Source organism: Ovis canadensis, chromosome 16, assembly GCF_042477335.2.
Source record: "Ovis canadensis isolate MfBH-ARS-UI-01 breed Bighorn chromosome 16, ARS-UI_OviCan_v2, whole genome shotgun sequence".
Classification (NCBI taxonomy): Eukaryota; Metazoa; Chordata; class Mammalia; order Artiodactyla; family Bovidae; genus Ovis; species Ovis canadensis.
In genome coordinates this window covers 11214821-11238656 of record NC_091260.1, presented here as the reverse complement: position 1 = coordinate 11238656, position 23836 = coordinate 11214821, and positions in this window count along the sequence as shown.

The window sequence follows — 23836 nt, the reverse complement described above, 5'->3', positions numbered from 1 at the left end:
GAAATCACGGGGCCCCACCCGTAAATCACGTGGGACCCACGGGGAAATCACGTGGGACCCACCCGGAAATCACGTGGGCCCCACCCGGAAATCACGTGGGCCCCCCAGGGACATCACGTGGGCCCCACCCGGACATCACGTGGGCCCCACGGGGAAATCATGTGGGCCCCACCCGGAAATCACGTGGGCCCCACGGGGAAATCATGTGGGCCCCAGCCGGAAATCACGTGGGCCCCACCCGAATATCACGTGGGCCCCACCCGGAAATCACGTGGGCCCCACCCGGAAATCACGTGTGCCCCACCCGGAAATCACGTGTGCCCCACCCGGAAATCACGTGGGCCCCACCCGGAAATCACGTGGGCCCCACCCGGAAATCACGTGGGCCCCCAGGGGAAATCACGTGGGCCCCACCCGGAAATCACGTGGGCCCCACCCGGAAATCACGTGGGCCCCACCCGGAAATCACGTGGGCCCCACCCGGAAATCACGTGGGCCCCACCCGGAAATCACGTGGGCCCCACCCGGAAATCACGTGGGCCCCACCCGGAAATCACGTGGGCCCACCCGGAAATCACGTGTGCCCCACCCGGAAATCACGTGGGCCCCACCCGGAAATCACGTGGGCCCCACCCGGAAATCACGTGGGCCCCACCCGGAAATCACGTGTGCCCCACGGGGAAATCACGTGGGCCCCACCCGGAAATCACGTGGGCCCCACCCGGAAATCACGTGGGCCCCACCCGGAAATCACGTGGGCCCCACCCGGAAATCACGTGGGCCCCACCCGGAAATCACGTGGGCCCCACCCGGAAATCACGTGGGCCCCACCCGGAAATCACGTGGGCCCCACCCGGAAATCACGTGGGCCCCACCCGGAAATCACGTGGGCCCCACCCGGAAATCACGTGGGCCCCACCCGGAAATCACGTGGGCCCCACCCGGAAATCACGTGGGCCCCACCCGGAAATCACGTGGGCCCCACCCGAAAATCACGTGGGGCCCACCCGGAAATCACGTGGGCCCCACGGGGAAATCACGTGGGCCCCACCCGGAAATCACGTGGGCCCCACCCGGAAATCACGTGGGCCCCACCCGGAAATCACGTGGGCCCCACCCGGAAATCACGTGGGCCCCACCCGGAAATCACGTGGGCCCCACCCGGAAATCACGTGGGCCCCACCCGGAAATCACGTGGGCCCCACCCGGAAATCACGTGGGGCCCACCCGGAAATCACGTGGGCCCCACCCGGAAATCACGTGGGCCCCACGGGGAAATCACGTGCGCCCCCAGGGGAAATCACGTGGGCCCCCAGGGGAAATCACGTGGGCCCCACCCGGAAATCACGTGGGCCACACCCGGAAATCACGTGGGCCCCACGGGGAAATCACATGGGCCCCACGGGGAAATCACGTGGGCCCCACGGGGAAATCACGTGGGCCCCCAGGGTAAATCACGTGGGCCCCACGGGGAAATCACGTGGGCCCCACGGGGAAATCACTTGGGACCCACCCGGAAATCACGTGGGCCCCACCCGGAAATTACGTGGGCCCCACGGTGAAATCACGTGGGCCCCAAGGGGAAATCACGTGGGCCCCACCAGGAAATCACGTGGGCCCCCAGGGGAACTCACGTGGGCCCCACGGGGAAATCACGTGGGCCCCACGGGGAAATCACGTGGGCCCCCAGTGGAAATCACGTGGGCCCCAACCCGGAAATCACGTGGGCCCCTCCCGGAAATCACGTGGGCCCCAAGGGGAAATCACGTGGGCCCCCAGGGGAAATCACGTGGGCCCCCAGGGGAAATCACGTGGGCCCCACGGGGAAATCACGTGGGCCCCCAGGGGAAATCACGTGGGCCCCCAGGAGAAATCACGTGGGCCCCACGGGGAAATCACGTGGGCCCCCAGGGGAAATCACGTGGGCCCCACGGGGAAATCACGTGAGCCCCACGGGGAAATCACGTGGGCCCCCAGTGGAAATCACGTGGGCCCCACGGGGAAATCACGTGGGCCCCACCCGGAAATCACGTGGGCCCCACCCGGAATCACAAGGGCCCCACGGGGAAATCACGTGGGCCCCACTGGGAAATCACGTGGGCCCCCAGGGGAAATCACGTGGGCCCCACCCGGAAATCACGTGGGCCACCAGGGGAAATCACGTGGGCCCCCAGGGGAAATCACGTGGGCCCCACCCGGAAATCACGACGGCCCCACGCGGAAATCACGTGGGCCCCACAGGGAAATCACGTGGGCCCCACGGGGAAATCATGTGGGCCCCACGGGGAAATCATGTGGGCCCCACACGGAAATCACGTGGGCCCCACGGGGAAATCACGTGGGCCCCCAGGGGAAATCACGTGGACCCCAGGGGAAATCACGTGGGCCCCACAGGGAAATCACGGGGGCCCCACGGGGAAATCACGTGGGCCCCACCCGGAAATCACGTGGGCCCCACGGGGAAATCACGCGTGCCCCCAGCGGAAATCACGTGGGCCCCACGGGGAAATCACGTGGGCCCCATCCGGAAATCACGTGGGCCCCCCGGGGAAATCACGTGCGCCCCCAGGGGAAATCACGTGGGCCCCCAGGGGAAATCACGTGGGCCCCACCCGGAAATCACGTGGGCCACACCCGGAAATCACCTGGGCCCCAAGGGGAAATCACGTGGGCCCCACGGGGAAATCACGGGGGCCCCCAGGGGAAATCACGTGGGCCCCACGGGGAAATCACGTGGGCCCCACGGGGAAATCACGTGGGACCCACCCGGAAATCACGTGGGCCCCACCCGGAAATTACGTGGGCCCCACGGGGAAATCACGTGGGCCCCAAGGGGAAATCACGTGGGCCCCACGGGAAAATCACGTGGGCCCCCAGGGGAAATCACGTGGGCCCCACGGGGAAATCACGTGGGCCCCACGGGGAAATCACGTGGGCCCCCAGTGGAAATCACGTGGGCCCCACCCGGAAATCACGTGGGCCTCACCCGGAAATCACGTGGGCCCCACACGGAAATCACGTGGGCCCCCAGGGGAAATCACGTGGGCCCCACCCGGAAATCACGTGGGCCCCACCCGGAAATCACGTGGGCCCCCAGGGGAAATCACGTGGGCCCCCAGGAGAAATCACGTGGGCCCCACGGGGAAATCACGTGGGCCCCCAGGGGAAATCACGTGGGCCCCACGGGGAAATCACGTGAGCCCCACGGGGAAATCACGTGGGCCCCCAGTGGAAATCACGTGGGCCCCACGGGGAAATCACGTGGGCCCCACCCGGAAATCACGTGGGCCCCACCCGGAATCACGTGGGCCCCACGGGGAAATCACGTGGGCCCCACTGGGAAATCACGTGGGCCCCCAGGGGAAACCACGTGGGCCCCCAGGTGAAATCACGTGGGCCCCACGGGGAAATCACGTGGGCCCCCAGGGGAAATCACGTGGGCCCCACGGGGAAATCATGTGGGCCCCACCCGGAAATCACGTGGGCCCCACGGGGAAATCATGTGGGCCCCAGCCGGAAATCACGTGGGCCCCACCCGAATATCACGTGGGCCCCACCCGGAAATCACGGGGCCCCACCCGTAAATCACGTGGGACCCACGGGGAAATCACGTGGGACCCACCCGGAAATCACGTGGGCCCCACCCGGAAATCACGTGGGCCCCACAGGGAAATCACGTGGGCCCCACGGGGAAATCACGTGGGCCCCACGGGGAAATCATGTGGGCCCCACCCGGAAATCACGTGGGCCCCACGGGGAAATCATGTGGGCCCCAGCCGGAAATCACGTGGGCCCCACCCGAATATCACGTGGGCCCCACCCGGAAATCACGTGGGCCCCACCCGGAAATCACGTGTGCCCCACCCGGAAATCACGTGTGCCCCACCCGGAAATCACGTGGGCCCCACCCGGAAATCACGTGGGCCCCACCCGGAAATCACGTGGGCCCCCAGGGGAAATCACGTGGGCCCCACCCGGAAATCACGTGGGCCCCACCTGGAAATCACGTGGGCCCCACCCGGAAATCACGTGGGCCCCACCCGGAAATCACGTGGGCCCCACCCGGAAATCACGTGGGCCCCACCCGGAAATCACGTGGGCCCCACCCGGAAATCACGTGGGCCCCACCCGGAAATCACGTGTGCCCCACCCGGAAATCACGTGGGCCCCACCCGGAAATCACGTGGGCCCCACCCGGAAATCACGTGGGCCCCACCCGGAAATCACGTGTGCCCCACGGGGAAATCACGTGGGCCCCACCCGGAAATCACGTGGGCCCCACCCGGAAATCACGTGGGCCCCACCCGGAAATCACGTGGGCCCCACCCGGAAATCACGTGGGCCCCACGGGGAAATCACGTGGGACCCACGGGGAAATCACGTGGGCCCCACCCGGAAATCACGTGGGGCCCACCCGGAAATCACGTGGGCCCCACCCGGAAATCACGTGGGCCCCACCCGGAAATCACGTGGGACCCACCCGGAAATCACGTGGGCCCCACCCGGAAATCACGTGGGCCCCCAGGGGAAATCACGTGGGCCCCACCCGGAAATCACGTGGGCCCCACCCGGAAATCACGTGGGCCCCACCCGGAAATCAGGTGGGCCCCACCCGGAAATCACGTGGGCCCCACCCGGAAATCACGTGGGCCCCACCCGGAAATCACGTGGGCCCCACCCGGAAATCACGTGGGCCCCACCGGAAATCACGTGGGCCCCACGCGGAAATCACGTGGGCCCCACCCGGAAATCACGTGGGCCCCACGGGGAAATCACGTGGGCCCCACCCGGAAATCAGGTGGGCCCCACCCGGAAATCACGTGGGCTCCACGGGGAAATCACGTGGGCCCCACCCGGAAATCACGTGGGCCCCACCCGGAAATCACGTGGGCCCCAACCGGAAATCACGTGGGCCCCACCCGGAAATCACGTGGGCCCCACGGGGAAATCACGTGGGCCCCACCCGGAAATCACGTGGGCCCCACCCGGAAATCACGTGGGCCCCACCTGGAAATCACTTGGCCCCACCCGGAAATCACGTGGGCCCCACCCGGAAATCACGTGGGCCCCACCCGAAAATCACGTGGGGCCCACCCGGAAATCACGTGGGCCCCACGGGGAAATCACGTGGGCCCCACCCGGAAATCACGTGGGCCCCACCCGGAAATCACGTGGGCCCCACCCGGAAATCACGTGGGCCCCACCCGGAAATCACGTGGGCCCCACCCGGAAATCACGTGGGCCCCACCCGGAAATCACGTGGGCCCCACCGGAAATCACGTGGGCCCCACCCGGAAATCACGTGGGCCCCACCCGAAAATCACGTGGGGCCCACCCGGAAATCACGTGGGCCCCACGGGGAAATCACGTGGGCCCCACCCGGAAATCACGTGGGCCCCACCCGGAAATCACGTGGGCCCCACCCGGAAATCACGTGGGCCCCACCCGGAAATCACGTGGGCCCCACCCAGAAATCACGTGGGCCCCACGGGGAAATCACGTGGGCCCCCAGGGGAAATCACGTGGGCCCCACCCGGAAATCACGTGGGCCCCACCCGGAAATCACGTGGGCCCCACCCGGAAATCACGTGGGCCCCACCCGGAAATCACGTGGGCCCCACGGGGAAATCACGTGGGCCCCACCCGGAAATCACGTGTGCCCCACCCGGAAATCACGTGGGCCCCACCCGGAAATCACGTGGGCCCCACCCGGAAATCACGTGGGCCCCACCCGGAAATCACGTGGGCCCCACCCGGAAATCACGTGGGCCCCCAGGGGAAATCACGTGGGCCCCACCCGGAAATAACGTGGGCCCCACCGGGAAATCACGTGGGCCCCACCGGGAAATCACGTGGGCCCCACCCGGAAATCACGTGGGCCCCACCCGGAAATCACGTGGGCCCCACCCGGAAATCACGTGGGCCCCACCCGGAAATCACGTGGGCCCCACCCGGAAATCACGTGGGCCCCACGGGGAAATCACGTGGGCCCCACCCGGAAATCACGTGTGCCCCACCCGGAAATCACGTGGGCCCCACCCGGAAATCACGTGGGCCCCACGGGGAAATCACGTGGGCCCCACCCGGAAATCACGTGGGCCCCACCCGGAAATCACGTGGGCCCCACCCGGAAATCACGTGGGCCCCACGGGGAAATCACGTGGGCCCCACCCGGAAATCACGTGTGCCCCACCCGGAAATCACGTGGGCCCCACCCGGAAATCACGTGGGCCCCACCCGGAAATCACGTGGGCCCCACCCGGAAATCACGTGGGCCCCACCCGGAAATCACGTGGGGCCCACCCGGAAATCACGTAGGCCCCACCCGGAAATCACGTGGGCCCCACGGGGAAATCACGTGGGCCCCACCCGGAAATCACGTGGGCCCCACCCGGAAATCACGTGGGCCCCACGGGGAAATCACGTGGGCCCCCAGGGGAAATCACGTGGGCCCCACCCGGAAATCACGTGGGCCCCACCCGGAAATCACGTGGGCCCCACCCGGAAATCACGTGGGCCCCACGGGGAAATCACGTGGGCCCCACCCGGAAATCCCGTGGGCCCCACCCGGAAATCACGTGGGCCCCACCCGGAAATCACGTGGGCCCCACCCGGAAATCACGTGGGCCCCACCCGGAAATCACGTGGGCCCCACCCGGAAATCACGTGGGCCCCACGGGGAAATCACGTGGGCACCACCCGGAAATCAGGTGGGCCCCACCCGGAAATCACCTGGGCCCCACGGGGAAATCACGTGGGCCCCCAGGGGAAATCACGTGGGCCCCACCCGGAAATCACGTGGGCCCCACCCGGAAATCACGTGGGCCCCACCCGGAAATCACGTGGGCCCCACCCGGAAATCACGTGGGCCCCACCCGGAAATCACGTGGGCCCCCAGGGGAAATCACGTGGGCCCCACCCGGAAATCACGTGGGCCCCACCCGGAAATCACGTGGGCCCCACCCGGAAATCACGTGGGCCCCACCCGGAAATCACGTGGGCCCCACCCGGAAATCACGTGGGCCCCACCCGGAAATCACGTGGGCCCCACGGGGAAATCACGTGGGCCCCACCCGGAAATCACGTGGGCCCCACCCGGAAATCACGTGGGCCCCACCCGGAAATCACGTGGGCCCCACCCGGAAATCACGTGGGCCCCACCCGGAAATCACGTGGGCCCCACCCGGAAATCAGGTGGGCCCCACCCGGAAATCACGTGGGCCCCACGGGGAAATCACGTGGGCCCCACCCGGAAATCACGTGGGCCCCACCCGGAAATCACGTGGGCCCCACCCGGAAATCACGTGGGCCCCACCAGGAAATCACGTGGGCCCCACCCGGAAATCACGTGGGCCCCACCCGGAAATCACGTGGGCCCCACCCGGAAATCACGTGGGCCCCCAGGGGAAATCACGTGGGCCCCACCCGGAAATCACGTGGGCCCCACCCGGATATCACGTGGGGCCCACCCGGAAATCACGTGGGCCCCACGGGGAAATCACGTGGGCCCCGCCCGGAAATCACGTGGGCCCCACCCGGAAATCACGTGGGCCCCACCCGGAAATCACGTGGGCCCCACCCAGAAATCACGTGGGCCCCACGGGGAAATCACCTGGGACCCACCCGGAAATCACGTGGGCCGCACGGGGAAATCACGTGGGCCCCACCCGGAAATCACGTGGGCCCCACGGGGAAATCACGTGGGCCCCACCCGGAAATCACGTGGGCCCCACCCGGAAATCACGTGGGCCCCACCCGGAAATCACGTGGGCCCCACGGGGAAATCACGTGGGCCCCACCCGGAAATCACGTGGGCCCCACCCGGAAATCACGTGGGCCCCACCCGGAAATCACGTGGGCCCCACGGGGAAATCACGTGGGCCCCAGCCGGAAATCACGTGGGGCCCACCCGGAAATCACGTGGGCCCCACCCGGAAATCACGTGGGCCCCACCCGGAAATCACGTGGGCCCCACCCGGAAATCACGTGGGCCCCACCCGGAAATCACGTGGGCCCCCAGGGGAAATCACGTGGGCCCACCCGGAAATCACGTGGGCCCCACCCGGAAATCAGGTGGGCCCCACCCGGAAATCACGTGGGCCCCACCCGGAAATCTCGTGGGCCCCACCCGGAAATCACGTGGGCCCCACCCGGAAATCACGTGGGCCCCACCCGGAAATCACGTGGGCCCCACCCGGAAATCACGTGGGCCCCACCCGGAAATCACGTGGGCCCCACGGGGAAATCACGTGGGCCCCACCCGGAAATCACGTGGGCCCCACGGGGAAATCACGTGGGCCCCACCCGGAAATCACGTGGGCCCCACCCGGAAATCACGTGGGCCCCACGGGGAAATCACGTGGGCCCAACCCGGAAATCACGTGGGGCCCACCCGGAAATCACGTGGGCCCCAAGGGGAAATCACGTGGGCCCCACCCGGAAATCACGTGGGCCCCACGGGGAAATCACGTGGGCCCCACCCGGAAATCACGTGGGCCCCACCCGGAAATCACGTGGGCCCCACCCGGAAATCACGTGGGCCCCACGGGGAAATCACGTGGGCCCCACCCGGAAATCACGTGGGCCCCACCCGGAAATCACGTGGGCCCCACCCGGAAATCACGTGGGCCCCACCCGGAAATCACGTGGGCCCCACCCGGAAATCACGTGGGCCCCACCCGGAAATCACGTGGGCCCCACCCGGAAATCACGTGGGCCCCACCCGGAAATCACTTGGGCCCCACCCGGAAATCACGTGGGCCCCACCCGGAAATCACGTGGGCCCCACGGGGAAATCACGTGGGCCCCACCCGGAAATCACGTGTGCCCCACCCGGAAATCACGTGGGCCCCACCCGGAAATCACGTGGGCCCCACCCGGAAATCACGTGGGCCCCACCCGGAAATCACGTGTGCCCCACGGGGAAATCACGTGGGCCCCACCCGGAAATCTCGTGGGGCCCACCCGGAAATCACGTGGGCCCCACCCGGAAATCACGTGGGCCCCACCCGGAAATCACGTGGGCCCCCAGGGGAAATCACGTGGGCCCACCCGGAAATCACGTGGGCCCCACCCGGAAATCACGAGGGCCCCACCCGGAAATCACGTGGGGACCACCCGGAAATCACGTGGGGCCCACCCGGAAATCACGTGGGCCCCAAGGGGAAATCACGTGGGCCCCACCCGGAAATCACGTGGGCCCCACGGGGAAATCACGTGGGCCCCACCCGGAAATCACGTGGGCCCCACCCGGAAATCACGTGGGGCCCACCCGGAAATCACGTGGGCCCCACGGGGAAATGACGTGGGCCCCACCCGGAAATCACGTGGGCCCCACCCGGAAATCTCGTGGGCCCCACCCGGAAATCACGTGGGCCCCACCCGGAAATCACGTGGGCCCCACGGGGAAATCACGTGGGCCCCACCCGGAAATCACGTGGGCCCCACCCGGAAATCACGTGGGCCCCACCCGGAAATCACGTGGGCCCCACCCGGAAATCTCGTGGGCCCCACCCGGAAATCACGTGGGCCCCACCCGGAAATCACGTGGGCCCCACGGGGAAATCACGTGGGCCCCACCCGGAAATCACGTGGGCCCCACCCGGAAATCACGTGGGCCCCACCCGGAAATCACGTGGGCCCCACCCGGAAATCACGTGGGGCCCACCCGGAAATCACGTGGGCCCCACCCGGAAATCACGTGGGCCCCACCCGGAAATCACGTGGGCCCCACCCGGAAATCACGTGGGCCCCACCCGGAAATCACGTGGGCCCCACCCGGAAATCACGTGGGCCCCACCCGGAAATCACGTGGGCCCCACGGGGAAAACACGTGGGCCCCACGGGGAAATCACGTGGGCCCCCAGGGGAAATCACGTGGGCCCCACCCGGAAATCACGTGGGCCCCACCCGGAAATCACGTGGGCCCCACCCTGAAATCACGTGGGCCCCACGGGGAAATCACGTGGGCCCCACCCGGAAATCACGTGGGCCCCACCCGGAAATCACGTGGGCCCCACCCGGAAATCACGTGGGCCCCACCCGGAAATCACGTGGGCCCCACGGGGAAATCACGTGGGCCCCACCCGGAAATCACGTGGGCCCCACGGGGAAATCACGTGGGCCCCCAGGGGAAATCACGTGGGCCCCACCCGGAAATCACGTGGGCCCCACCCGGAAATCACGTGGGCCCCACCCGGAAATCACGTGGGCCCCACGGGGAAATCACGTGGGCCCCACCCGGAGATCACGTGGGCCCCACCCGGAAATCACGTGGGCCCCACCCGGAAATCACGTGGGCCCCACCCGGAAATCACGTGGGCCCCACGGGGAAATCACGTGGGCCCCACCCGGAAATCACGTGGGGCCCACCCGGAAATCACGTGGGCCCCACCCGGAAATCACGTGGGCCCCACCCGGAAATCACGTGGGCCCCACCCGGAAATCACGTGGGCCCCACCCGGAAATCACGTGGGCCCCCAGGGGAAATCACGTGGGCCCACCCGGAAATCACGTGGGCCCCACCCCGAAAATCAGGTGGGCCCCACCCGGAAATCACGTGGGCCCCACCCGGAAATCTCGTGGGACCCACCCGGAAATCACGTGGGCCCCACCCGGAAATCACGTGGGCCCCACCCGGAAATCACGTGGGCCCCACCCGGAAATCACGTGGGCCCCACCCGGAAATCACGTGGGCCCCACGGGGAAATCACGTGGGCCCCACCCGGAAATCACGTGGGCCCCACGGGGAAATCACGTGGGCCCCACCCGGAAATCACGTGGGCCCCACCCGGAAATCACGTGGGCCCCACGGGGAAATCACGTGGGCCCAACCCGGAAATCACGTGGGGCCCACCCGGAAATCACGTGGGCCCCAAGGGGAAATCACGTGGGCCCCACCCGGAAATCACGTGGGCCCCACGGGGAAATCACGTGGGCCCCATCCGGAAATCACGTGGGCCCCACCCGGAAATCACGTGGGCCCCACCCGGAAATCACGTGGGCCCCACGGGGAAATCACGTGGGCCCCACCCGGAAATCACGTGGGCCCCACCCGGAAATCACGTGGGCCCCACCCGGAAATCACGTGGGCCCCACCCGGAAATCACGTGGGCCCCACCCGGAAATCACGTGGGCCCCACCCGGAAATCACGTGGGCCCCACCCGGAAATCACGTGGGCCCCACCCGGAAATCACTTGGGCCCCACCCGGAAATCACGTGGGCCCCACCCGGAAATCACGTGGGCCCCACGGGGAAATCACGTGGGCCCCACCCGGAAATCACGTGTGCCCCACCCGGAAATCACGTGGGCCCCACCCGGAAATCACGTGGGCCCCACCCGGAAATCACGTGGGCCCCACCCGGAAATCACGTGTGCCCCACGGGGAAATCACGTGGGCCCCACCCGGAAATCTCGTGGGGCCCACCCGGAAATCACGTGGGCCCCACCCGGAAATCACGTGGGCCCCACCCGGAAATCACGTGGGCCCCCAGGGGAAATCACGTGGGCCCACCCGGAAATCACGTGGGCCCCACCCGGAAATCACGAGGGCCCCACCCGGAAATCACGTGGGGACCACCCGGAAATCACGTGGGGCCCACCCGGAAATCACGTGGGCCCCAAGGGGAAATCACGTGGGCCCCACCCGGAAATCACGTGGGCCCCACGGGGAAATCACGTGGGCCCCACCCGGAAATCACGTGGGCCCCACCCGGAAATCACGTGGGGCCCACCCGGAAATCACGTGGGCCCCACGGGGAAATGACGTGGGCCCCACCCGGAAATCACGTGGGCCCCACCCGGAAATCTCGTGGGCCCCACCCGGAAATCACGTGGGCCCCACCCGGAAATCACGTGGGCCCCACGGGGAAATCACGTGGGCCCCACCCGGAAATCACGTGGGCCCCACCCGGAAATCACGTGGGCCCCACCCGGAAATCACGTGGGCCCCACCCGGAAATCTCGTGGGCCCCACCCGGAAATCACGTGGGCCCCACCCGGAAATCACGTGGGCCCCACGGGGAAATCACGTGGGCCCCACCCGGAAATCACGTGGGCCCCACCCGGAAATCACGTGGGCCCCACCCGGAAATCACGTGGGCCCCACCCGGAAATCACGTGGGGCCCACCCGGAAATCACGTGGGCCCCACGGGGAAATCACGTGGGCCCCACCCGGAAATCACGTGGGCCCCACCCGGAAATCACGTGGGCCCCACCCGGAAATCACGTGGGCCCCACCCGGAAATCACGTGGGCCCCACCCGGAAATCACGTGGGCCCCACCCGGAAATCACGTGGGCCCCACGGGGAAAACACGTGGGCCCCACGGGGAAATCACGTGGGCCCCCAGGGGAAATCACGTGGGCCCCACCCGGAAATCACGTGGGCCCCACCCGGAAATCACGTGGGCCCCACCCTGAAATCACGTGGGCCCCACGGGGAAATCACGTGGGCCCCACCCGGAAATCACGTGGGCCCCACCCGGAAATCACGTGGGCCCCACCCGGAAATCACGTGGGCCCCACCCGGAAATCACGTGGGCCCCACGGGGAAATCACGTGGGCCCCACCCGGAAATCACGTGGGCCCCACGGGGAAATCACGTGGGCCCCCAGGGGAAATCACGTGGGCCCCACCCGGAAATCACGTGGGCCCCACCCGGAAATCACGTGGGCCCCACCCGGAAATCACGTGGGCCCCACGGGGAAATCACGTGGGCCCCACCCGGAGATCACGTGGGCCCCACCCGGAAATCACGTGGGCCCCACCCGGAAATCACGTGGGCCCCACGGGGAAATCACGTGGGCCCCACCCGGAAATCACGTGGGCCCCACCCGGAAATCACTTGGGGCCCACCCGGAAATCACGTGGGGCCCACCCGGAAATCACGTGGGCCCCACGGGGAAATCACGTGGGCCCCACCCGGAAATCACGTGGGCCCCACCCGGAAATCACGTGGGCCCCACCCGGAAATCACGTGGGCCCCACCAGGAAATCACGTGGGCCCCACCCGGAAATCACGTGGGCCCCACCCGGAAATCACGTGGGCCCCACCCGGAAATCACGTGGGCCCCACGGGGAAATCACGTGTGCCCCACCGGGAAATCACGTGGGCCCAACCCGGAAATCACGTGGGGCCCACCCGGAAATCACGTGGGCCCCACCCGGAAATCACGTGGGCCCCACCCGGAAATCACGTGGGCCCCACCCGGAAATCACGTGGGCCCCACCCGGAAATCACGTGGGCCCCACCCGGAAATCACTTGGGCCCCACCCGGAAATCACGTGGGCCCCACCCGGAAATCACGTGGGCCCCACGGGGAAATCACGTGGGCCCCACCCGGAAATCACGTGTGCCCCACCCGGAAATCACGTGGGCCCCACCCGGAAATCACGTGGGCCCCACCCGGAAATCACGTGGGCCCCACCCGGAAATCACGTGTGCCCCACGGGGAAATCACGTGGGCCCCACCCGGAAATCTCGTGGGGCCCACCCGGAAATCACGTGGGCCCCACCCGGAAATCACGTGGGCCCCACCCGGAAATCACGTGGGCCCCCAGGGGAAATCACGTGGGCCCACCCGGAAATCACGTGGGCCCCACCCGGAAATCACGAGGGCCCCACCCGGAAATCACGTGGGGACCACCCGGAAATCACGTGGGGCCCACCCGGAAATCACGTGGGCCCCAAGGGGAAATCACGTGAGCCCCACCCGGAAATCACGTGGGCCCCACGGGGAAATCACGTGGGCCCCACCCGGAAATCACGTGGGCCCCACCCGGAAATCACGTGGGGCCCACCCGGAAATCACGTGGGCCCCACGGGGAAATGACGTGGGCCCCACCCGGAAATCACGTGGGCCCCACCCGGAAATCTCGTGGGCCCCACCCGGAAATCACGTGGGCCCCACCCGGAAATCACGTGGGCCCCACGGGGAAATCACGTGGGCCCCACCCGGAAATCACGTGGGCCCCACCCGGAAATCACGTGGGCCCCACCCGGAAATCACGTGGGCCCCACCCGGAAATCTCGTGGGCCCCACCCGGAAATCACGTGGGCCCCACCCGGAAATCACGTGGGCCCCACGGGGAAATCACGTGGGCCCCACCCGGAAATCACGTGGGCCCCACCCGGAAATCACGTGGGCCCCACCCGGAAATCACGTGGGCCCCACCCGGAAATCACGTGGGGCCCACCCGGAAATCACGTGGGCCCCACGGGGAAATCACGTGGGCCCCACCCGGAAATCACGTGGGCCCCACCCGGAAATCACGTGGGCCCCACCCGGAAATCACGTGGGCCCCACCCGGAAATCACGTGGGCCCCACCCGGAAATCACGTGGGCCCCACCCGGAAATCACGTGGGCCCCACGGGGAAAACACGTGGGCCCCACGGGGAAATCACGTGGGCCCCCAGGGGAAATCACGTGGGCCCCACCCGGAAATCACGTGGGCCCCACCCGGAAATCACGTGGGCCCCACCCTGAAATCACGTGGGCCCCACGGGGAAATCACGTGGGCCCCACCCGGAAATCACGTGGGCCCCACCCGGAAATCACGTGGGCCCCACCCGGAAATCACGTGGGCCCCACCCGGAAATCACGTGGGCCCCACGGGGAAATCACGTGGGCCCCACCCGGAAATCACGTGGGCCCCACGGGGAAATCACGTGGGCCCCCAGGGGAAATCACGTGGGCCCCACCCGGAAATCACGTGGGCCCCACCCGGAAATCACGTGGGCCCCACCCGGAAATCACGTGGGCCCCACGGGGAAATCACGTGGGCCCCACCCGGAGATCACGTGGGCCCCACCCGGAAATCACGTGGGCCCCACCCGGAAATCACGTGGGCCCCACCCGGAAATCACGTGGGCCCCACGGGGAAATCACGTGGGCCCCACCCGGAAATCACGTGGGGCCCACCCGGAAATCACGTGGGCCCCACCCGGAAATCACGTGGGCCCCACCCGGAAATCACGTGGGCCCCACCCGGAAATCACGTGGGCCCCACCCGGAAATCACGTGGGCCCCCAGGGGAAATCACGTGGGCCCACCCGGAAATCACGTGGGCCCCACCCGGAAATCAGGTGGGCCCCACCCGGAAATCACGTGGGCCCCACCCGGAAATCTCGTGGGACCCACCCGGAAATCACGTGGGCCCCACCCGGAAATCACGTGGGCCCCACCCGGAAATCAAGTGGGCCCCACCCGGAAATCACGTGGGCCCCACCCGGAAATCACGTGGGCCCCACGGGGAAATCACGTGGGCCCCACCCGGAAATCACGTGGGCCCCACCCGGAAATCACGTGGGCCCCACGGGGAAATCACGTGTGCCCCACCGGGAAATCACGTGGGCCCCACCCGGAAATCACGTGGGGCCCACCCGGAAATCACGTGGGCCCCACCCGGAAATCACGTGGGCCCCACCCGGAAATCACGTGGGCCCCACCCGGAAATCACGTGGGCCCCACCCGGAAATCACGTGGGCCCCACCCGGAAATCACTTGGGCCCCACCCGGAAATCACGTGGGCCCCACCCGGAAATCACGTGGGCCCCACGGGGAAATCACGTGGGCCCCACCCGGAAATCACGTGTGCCCCACCCGGAAATCACGTGGGCCCCACCCGGAAATCACGTGGGCCCCACCCGGAAATCACGTGGGCCCCACCCGGAAATCACGTGTGCCCCACGGGGAAATCACGTGGGCCCCACCCGGAAATCTCGTGGGGCCCACCCGGAAATCACGTGGGCCCCACCCGGAAATCACGTGGGCCCCACCCGGAAATCACGTGGGCCCCCAGGGGAAATCACGTGGGCCCACCCGGAAATCACGTGGGCCCCACCCGGAAATCACGAGGGCCCCACCCGGAAATCACGTGGGGACCACCCGGAAATCACGTGGGGCCCACCCGGAAATCACGTGGGCCCCAAGGGGAAATCACGTGGGCCCCACCCGGAAATCACGTGGGCCCCACGGGGAAATCACGTGGGCCCCACCCGGAAATCACGTGGGCCCCACCCGGAAATCACGTGGGGCCCACCCGGAAATCACGTGGGCCCCACGGGGAAATGACGTGGGCCCCACCCGGAAATCACGTGGGCCCCACCCGGAAATCTCGTGGGCCCCACCCGGAAATCACGTGGGCCCCACCCGGAAATCACGTGGGCCCCACGGGGAAATCACGTGGGCCCCACCCGGAAATCACGTGGGCCCCACCCGGAAATCACGTGGGCCCCACCCGGAAATCACGTGGGCCCCACCCGGAAATCTCGTGGGCCCCACCCGGAAATCACGTGGGCCCCACCCGGAAATCACGTGGGCCCCACGGGGAAATCACGTGGGCCCCACCCGGAAATCACGTGGGCCCCACCCGGAAATCACGTGGGCCCCACCCGGAAATCACGTGGGCCCCACCCGGAAATCACGTGGGGCCCACCCGGAAATCACGTGGGCCCCACGGGGAAATCACGTGGGCCCCACCCGGAAATCACGTGGGCCCCACCCGGAAATCACGTGGGCCCCACCCGGAAATCACGTGGGCCCCACCCGGAAATCACGTGGGCCCCACCCGGAAATCACGTGGGCCCCACCCGGAAATCACGTGGGCCCCACGGGGAAAACACGTGGGCCCCACGGGGAAATCACGTGGGCCCCCAGGGGAAATCACGTGGGCCCCACCCGGAAATCACGTGGGCCCCACCCGGAAATCACGTGGGCCCCACCCTGAAATCACGTGGGCCCCACGGGGAAATCACGTGGGCCCCACCCGGAAATCACGTGGGCCCCACCCGGAAATCACGTGGGCCCCACCCGGAAATCACGTGGGCCCCACCCGGAAATCACGTGGGCCCCACGGGGAAATCACGTGGGCCCCACCCGGAAATCACGTGGGCCCCACGGGGAAATCACGTGGGCCCCCAGGGGAAATCACGTGGGCCCCACCCGGAAATCACGTGGGCCCCACCCGGAAATCACGTGGGCCCCACCCGGAAATCACGTGGGCCCCACGGGGAAATCACGTGGGCCCCACCCGGAGATCACGTGGGCCCCACCCGGAAATCACGTGGGCCCCACCCGGAAATCACGTGGGCCCCACCCGGAAATCACGTGGGCCCCACGGGGAAATCACGTGGGCCCCACCCGGAAATCACGTGGGGCCCACCCGGAAATCACGTGGGCCCCACCCGGAAATCACGTGGGCCCCACCCGGAAATCACGTGGGCCCCACCCGGAAATCACGTGGGCCCCACCCGGAAATCACGTGGGCCCCCAGGGGAAATCACGTGGGCCCACCCGGAAATCACGTGGGCCCCACCCGGAAATCAGGTGGGCCCCACCCGGAAATCACGTGGGCCCCACCCGGAAATCTCGTGGGACCCACCCGGAAATCACGTGGGCCCCACCCGGAAATCACGTGGGCCCCACCCGGAAATCAAGTGGGCCCCACCCGGAAATCACGTGGGCCCCACCCGGAAATCACGTGGGCCCCACGGGGAAATCACGTGGGCCCCACCCGGAAATCACGTGGGCCCCACGGGGAAATCACGTGGGCCCCACCCGGAAATCACGTGGGCCCCACCCGGAAATCACGTGGGCCCCACGGGGAAATCACGTGGGCCCAACCCGGAAATCACGTGGGGCCCACCCGGAAATCACGTGGGCCCCAAGGGGAAATCACGTGGGCCCCACCCGGAAATCACGTGGGCCCCACGGGGAAATCACGTGGGCCCCACCCGGAAATCACGTGGGCCCCACCCGGAAATCACGTGGGCCCCACCCGGAAATCACGTGGGCCCCACGGGGAAATCACGTGGGCCCCACCCGGAAATCACGTGGGCCCCACCCGGAAATCACGTGGGCCCCACCCGGAAATCACGTGGGCCCCACCCGGAAATCACGTGGGCCCCACCCGGAAATCACGTGGGCCCCACCCGGAAATCACGTGGGCCCCACCCGGAAATCACTTGGGCCCCACCCGGAAATCACGTGGGCCCCACCCGGAAATCACGTGGGCCCCACGGGGAAATCACGTGGGCCCCACCCGGAAATCACGTGTGCCCCACCCGGAAATCACGTGGGCCCCACCCGGAAATCACGTGGGCCCCACCCGGAAATCACGTGGGCCCCACCCGGAAATCACGTGTGCCCCACGGGGAAATCACGTGGGCCCCACCCGGAAATCTCGTGGGGCCCACCCGGAAATCACGTGGGCCCCACCCGGAAATCACGTGGGCCCCACCCGGAAATCACGTGGGCCCCCAGGGGAAATCACGTGGGCCCACCCGGAAATCACGTGGGCCCCACCCGGAAATCACGAGGGCCCCACCCGGAAATCACGTGGGGACCACCCGGAAATCACGTGGGGCCCACCCGGAAATCACGTGGGCCCCAAGGGGAAATCACGTGGGCCCCACCCGGAAATCACGTGGGCCCCACGGGGAAATCACGTGGGCCCCACCCGGAAATCACGTGGGCCCCACCCGGAAATCACGTGGGGCCCACCCGGAAATCACGTGGGCCCCACGGGGAAATGACGTGGGCCCCACCCGGAAATCACGTGGGCCCCACCCGGAAATCTCGTGGGCCCCACCCGGAAATCACGTGGGCCCCACCCGGAAATCACGTGGGCCCCACGGGGAAATCACGTGGGTGCACCCGGAAATCACGTGGGCCCCACCCGGAAATCACGTGGGCCCCACCCGGAAATCACGTGGGCCCCACCCGGAAATCTCGTGGGCCCCACCCGGAAATCACGTGGGCCCCACCCGGAAATCACGTGGGCCCCACGGGGAAATCACGTGGGCCCCACCCGGAAATCACGTGGGCCCCACCCGGAAATCACGTGGGCCCCACCCGGAAATCACGTGGGCCCCACCCGGAAATCACGTGGGGCCCACCCGGAAATCACGTGGGCCCCACGGGGAAATCACGTGGGCCCCACCCGGAAATCACGTGGGCCCCACCCGGAAATCACGTGTTCCCCACCCGGAAATCACGTGGGCCCCACCCGGAAATCACGTGGGCCCCACCCGGAAATCACGTGGGCCCCACCCGGAAATCACGTGGGCCCCACGGGGAAAACACGTGGGCCCCACGGGGAAATCACGTGGGCCCCCAGGGGAAATCACGTGGGCCCCACCCGGAAATCACGTGGGCCCCACCCGGAAATCACGTGGGCCCCACCCTGAAATCACGTGGGCCCCACGGGGAAATCACGTGGGCCCCACCCGGAAATCACGTGGGCCCCACCCGGAAATCACGTGGGCCCCACCCGGAAATCACGTGGGCCCCACCCGGAAATCACGTGGGCCCCACGGGGAAATCACGTGGGCCCCACCCGGAAATCACGTGGGCCCCACGGGGAAATCACGTGGGCCCCCAGGGGAAATCACGTGGGCCCCACCCGGAAATCACGTGGGCCCCACCCGGAAATCACGTGGGCCCCACCCGGAAATCACGTGGGCCCCACGGGGAAATCACGTGGGCCCCACCCGGAGATCACGTGGGCCCCACCCGGAAATCACGTGGGCCCCACCCGGAAATCACGTGGGCCCCACCCGGAAATCACGTGGGCCCCACCCGGAAATCACGTGGGCCCCACCCGGAAATCACGTGGGCCCCACCCGGAAATCACGTGGGCCCCACCCGGAAATCACGTGGGCCCCACCCGGAAATCACGTGGGCCCCACCCGGAAATCACGTGGGCCCCACCCGGAAATCACGTGGGCCCCACCCGGAAATCACGTGGGGCCCACCCGGAAATCACGTGGGCCCCACCCGGAAATCACGTGGGCCCCACCCGGAAATCACGTGGGCCCCACCCGGAAATCACGTGTGCCCCACGGGGAAATCACGTGGGCCCCACCCAGAAATCACGTGGGCCCCACCCGGAAATCACGTGGGCCCCACGGGGAAATCACGTGGGCCCCACCCGGAAATCACGTGGGGCCCACCCGGAAATCACGTGGGCCCCACGGGGAAATCACGTGGGCCCCACCCGGAAATCACGTGGGCCCCACCCGGAAATCACTTGGGGCCCACCCGGAAATCACGTGGGACCCACCCGGAAATCACGTGGGCCCCACGGGGAAATCACGTGGGCCCCACCCGGAAATCACGTGGGCCCCACCCGGAAATCACGTGGGCCCCACCCGGAAATCACGTGGGCCCCACCAGGAAATCACGTGGGCCCCACCCGGAAATCACGTGGGCCCCACCCGGAAATCACGTGGGCCCCACCCGGAAATCACGTGGGCCCCACGGGGAAATCACGTGGGCCCCACCCGGAAATCACGTGGGCCCCACCTGGAAATCAAGTGGGCCCCACCCGGAAATCACGTGGGCCCCACGGGGAAATCACGTGGGCCCCACCCGGAAATCACGTGGGCCCCACCCGGAAATCACGTGGGCCCCACCCGGAAATCACGTGGGCCCCACCCGGAAATCACTTGGGCCCCACCCGGAAATCACGTGGGCCCCACCCGGAAATCACGTGGGCCCCACGGGGAAATCACGTGGGCCCCACCCGGAAATCACGTGTGCCCCACCCGGAAATCACGTGGGCCCCACCCGGAAATCACGTGGGCCCCACCCGGAAATCACGTGGGCCCCACCCGGAAATCACGTGTGCCCCACCGGGAAATCACGTGGGCCCCACCCGGAAATCACGTGGGGCCCACCCGGAAATCACGTGGGCCCCACCCGGAAATCACGTGGGCCCCACCCGGAAATCACGTGGGCCCCACCCGGAAATCACGTGGGCCCCACCCGGAAATCACGTGGGCCCCCAGGGGAAATCACGTGGGCCCACCCGGAAATCACGTGGGCCCCACCCGGAAATCACGAGGGCCCCACCCGGAAATCACGTGGGCCCCACCCGGAAATCACGTGGGCCCCACCCGGAAATCACGTGGGCCCCACCCGGAAATCACGTGGGCCCCACCCGGAAATCACGTGGGCCCCACCCGGAAATCACGTGGGGCCCACCCGGAAATCACGTGGGCCCCACCCGGAAATCAGGTGGGCCCCACCCGGAAATCACGTGGGCCCCACCCGGAAATCTCGTGGGCCCCACCCGGAAATCACGTGGGCCCCACCCGGAAATCACGTGGGCCCCACCCGGAAATCACGTGGGCCCCACCCGGAAATCACGTGGGCCCCACCCGGAAATCACGTGGGCCCCACGGGGAAATCACGTGGGCCCCACCCGGAAATCTCGTGGGCCCCACGGGGAAATCACGTGGGCCCCACCCGGAAATCACGTGGGCCCCACCCGGAAATCACGTGGGCCCCACCCGGAAATCACGTGGGCCCACCCGGAAATCACGTGGGCCCCACCCGGAAATCACGTGGGCCCCACGGGGAAATCACGTGGGCCCCACCCGGAAATCACGTGGGCCCCACCCGGAAATCACGTGGGCCCCACCCGGAAATCACGTGGGCCCCACCCGGAAATCACGTGGGCCCCACCCGGAAATCACGTGGGCCCCACCCGGAAATCACGTGGGCTCCACCCGGAAATCACGTGGGCCCCACCCGGAAATCACTTGGGCCCCACCCGGAAATCATGTGGGCCCCACCCGGAAATCACGTGGGCCCCACGGGGAAATCACGTGGGCCCCACCCGGAAATCACGTGTGCCCCACCCGGAAATCACGGGGGCCCCACCCGGAAATCACGTGGGCCCCACCCGGAAATCACGTGGGCCCCACCCGGAAATCACGTGGGCCCCACCCGGAAATCACGTGGGCCCCACCCGGAAATCACGTGGGGCCCACCCGGAAATCACGTGGGCCCCACCCGGAAATCACGTGGGCCCCACCCGGAAATCACGTGGGCCCCACCCGGAAATCACGTGGGCCCCACCCGGAAATCACGTGGGCCCAACCCGGAAATCACGTGGGCCCCCAGGGGAAATCACGTGGGCCCACCCGGAAATCACGTGGGCCCCACCCGGAAATCACGAGGGCCCCACCCGGAAATCACGTGGGCCCCACCCGGAAATCACGTGGGCCCCACCCGGAAATCACGTGGGCCCCACCCGGAAATCACGTGGGCCCCACCCGGAAATCACGTGGGGCCCACCCGGAAATCACGTGGGCCCCACCCGGAAATCACGTGGGCCCCACCCGGAAATCACGTGGGCCCCACCCGGAAATCACGTGGGCCCCACCCGGAAATCACGTGGGCCCCACCCGGAAATCACGTGGGCCCCACCCGGAAATCACGTGGGCCCCACCCGGAAATCACGTGGGCCCCACCAGGAAATCACGTGGGCCCCACCCGGAAATCACGTGGGCCCCACCCGGAAATCACGTGGGCCCCACCCGGAAATCACGTGGGCCCCACCCGGAAATCACGTGGGCCCCACCCGGAAATCACGTGGGCCCCACCCGGAAATCACGTGGGCCCCACCCGGAAATCACGTGGGCCCCACCCGGAAATCACGTGGGCCCCACGGGGAAATCACGTGGGCCCCACCGGGAAATCACGTGGGCCCCACCCGATAATCACGTGGGCCCCACCCGGAAATCACGTGGGCCCCACCCGGAAATCACGTGGGCCCCACCCGGAAATCACGTGGGGCCCACCCGGAAATCACGTGGGCCCCACCCGGAAATCACGTGGGCCCCACCCGGAAATCACGTGGGCCCCACCCGGAAATCACGTGGGCCCCACCCGGAAATCACGTGGGCCCCACCCGGAAATCACGTGGGCCCCACCCGGAAATCACGTGGGCCCCACCCGGAAATCACGTGGGCCCCACGGGGAAATCACGTGGGCCCCACCCGGAAATCACGTGGGGCCCACCCGGAAATCACGTGGGCCCCACGGGGAAATCACGTGGGCCCCACCCGGAAATCACGTGGGCCCCACCCGGAAATCACGTGGGCCCCACGGGGAAATCACGTGGGCCGCACCCGGAAATCACGTGGGGCCCACCCGGAAATCACGTGGCGCCCACCCGGAAATCACGTGGGCCCCACGGGGAAATCACGTGGGCCCCACCCGGAAATCACGTGGGCCCCACGGTGAAATCACGTGGGCCCCACCCGGAAATCACGTGGGCCCCACCCGGAAATCACGTGGGCCCCACCCGGAAATCACGTGGGCCCCACGGGGAAATCACGTGGCCCCACCCGGAAATCACGTGGGCCCCACGGGGAAATCACGTGGGCCCCAACCGGAAATCACGTGGGCCCCACCCGGAAATCACGTGGGCCCCACCCGGAAATCACGTGGGGCCCACCCGGAAATCACGTGGGCCCAACCCGGAAATCACGTGGGCCCCACCCGGAAATCACGTGGGCCCCACCCGGAAATCACGTGGGCCCCACCCGGAAATGACGTGGTCCCCACCCGGAAATCACGTGGGCCCCACCCTGAAATCACGTGGGCCCCACGGGGAAATCACGTGGGCCCCACCCGGAAATCACGTGGGCCCCACCCGGAAATCACGTGGGCCCCACCCGGAAATCACGTGGGCCCCACCCGGAAATCACGTGGGCCCCACGGGGAAATCACGTGGGCCCCACCCGGAAATCACGTGGGCCCCACGGGGAAATCACGTGGGCCCCCAGGGGAAATCACGTGGGCCCCACCCGGAAATCACGTGGGCCCCACCCGGAAATCACGTGGGCCCCACCCGGAAAACACGTGGGCCCCACGGGGAAATCACGTGGGCCCCACCCGGAGATCACGTTGGCCCCACCCGGAAATCACGTGGGCCCCACCCGGAAATCACGTGGGCCCCACCCGGAGATCACGTGGGCCCCACCCGGAGATCACGTGGGCCCCACCCGGAGATCACGTGGGCCCCAACCGGAAATCACG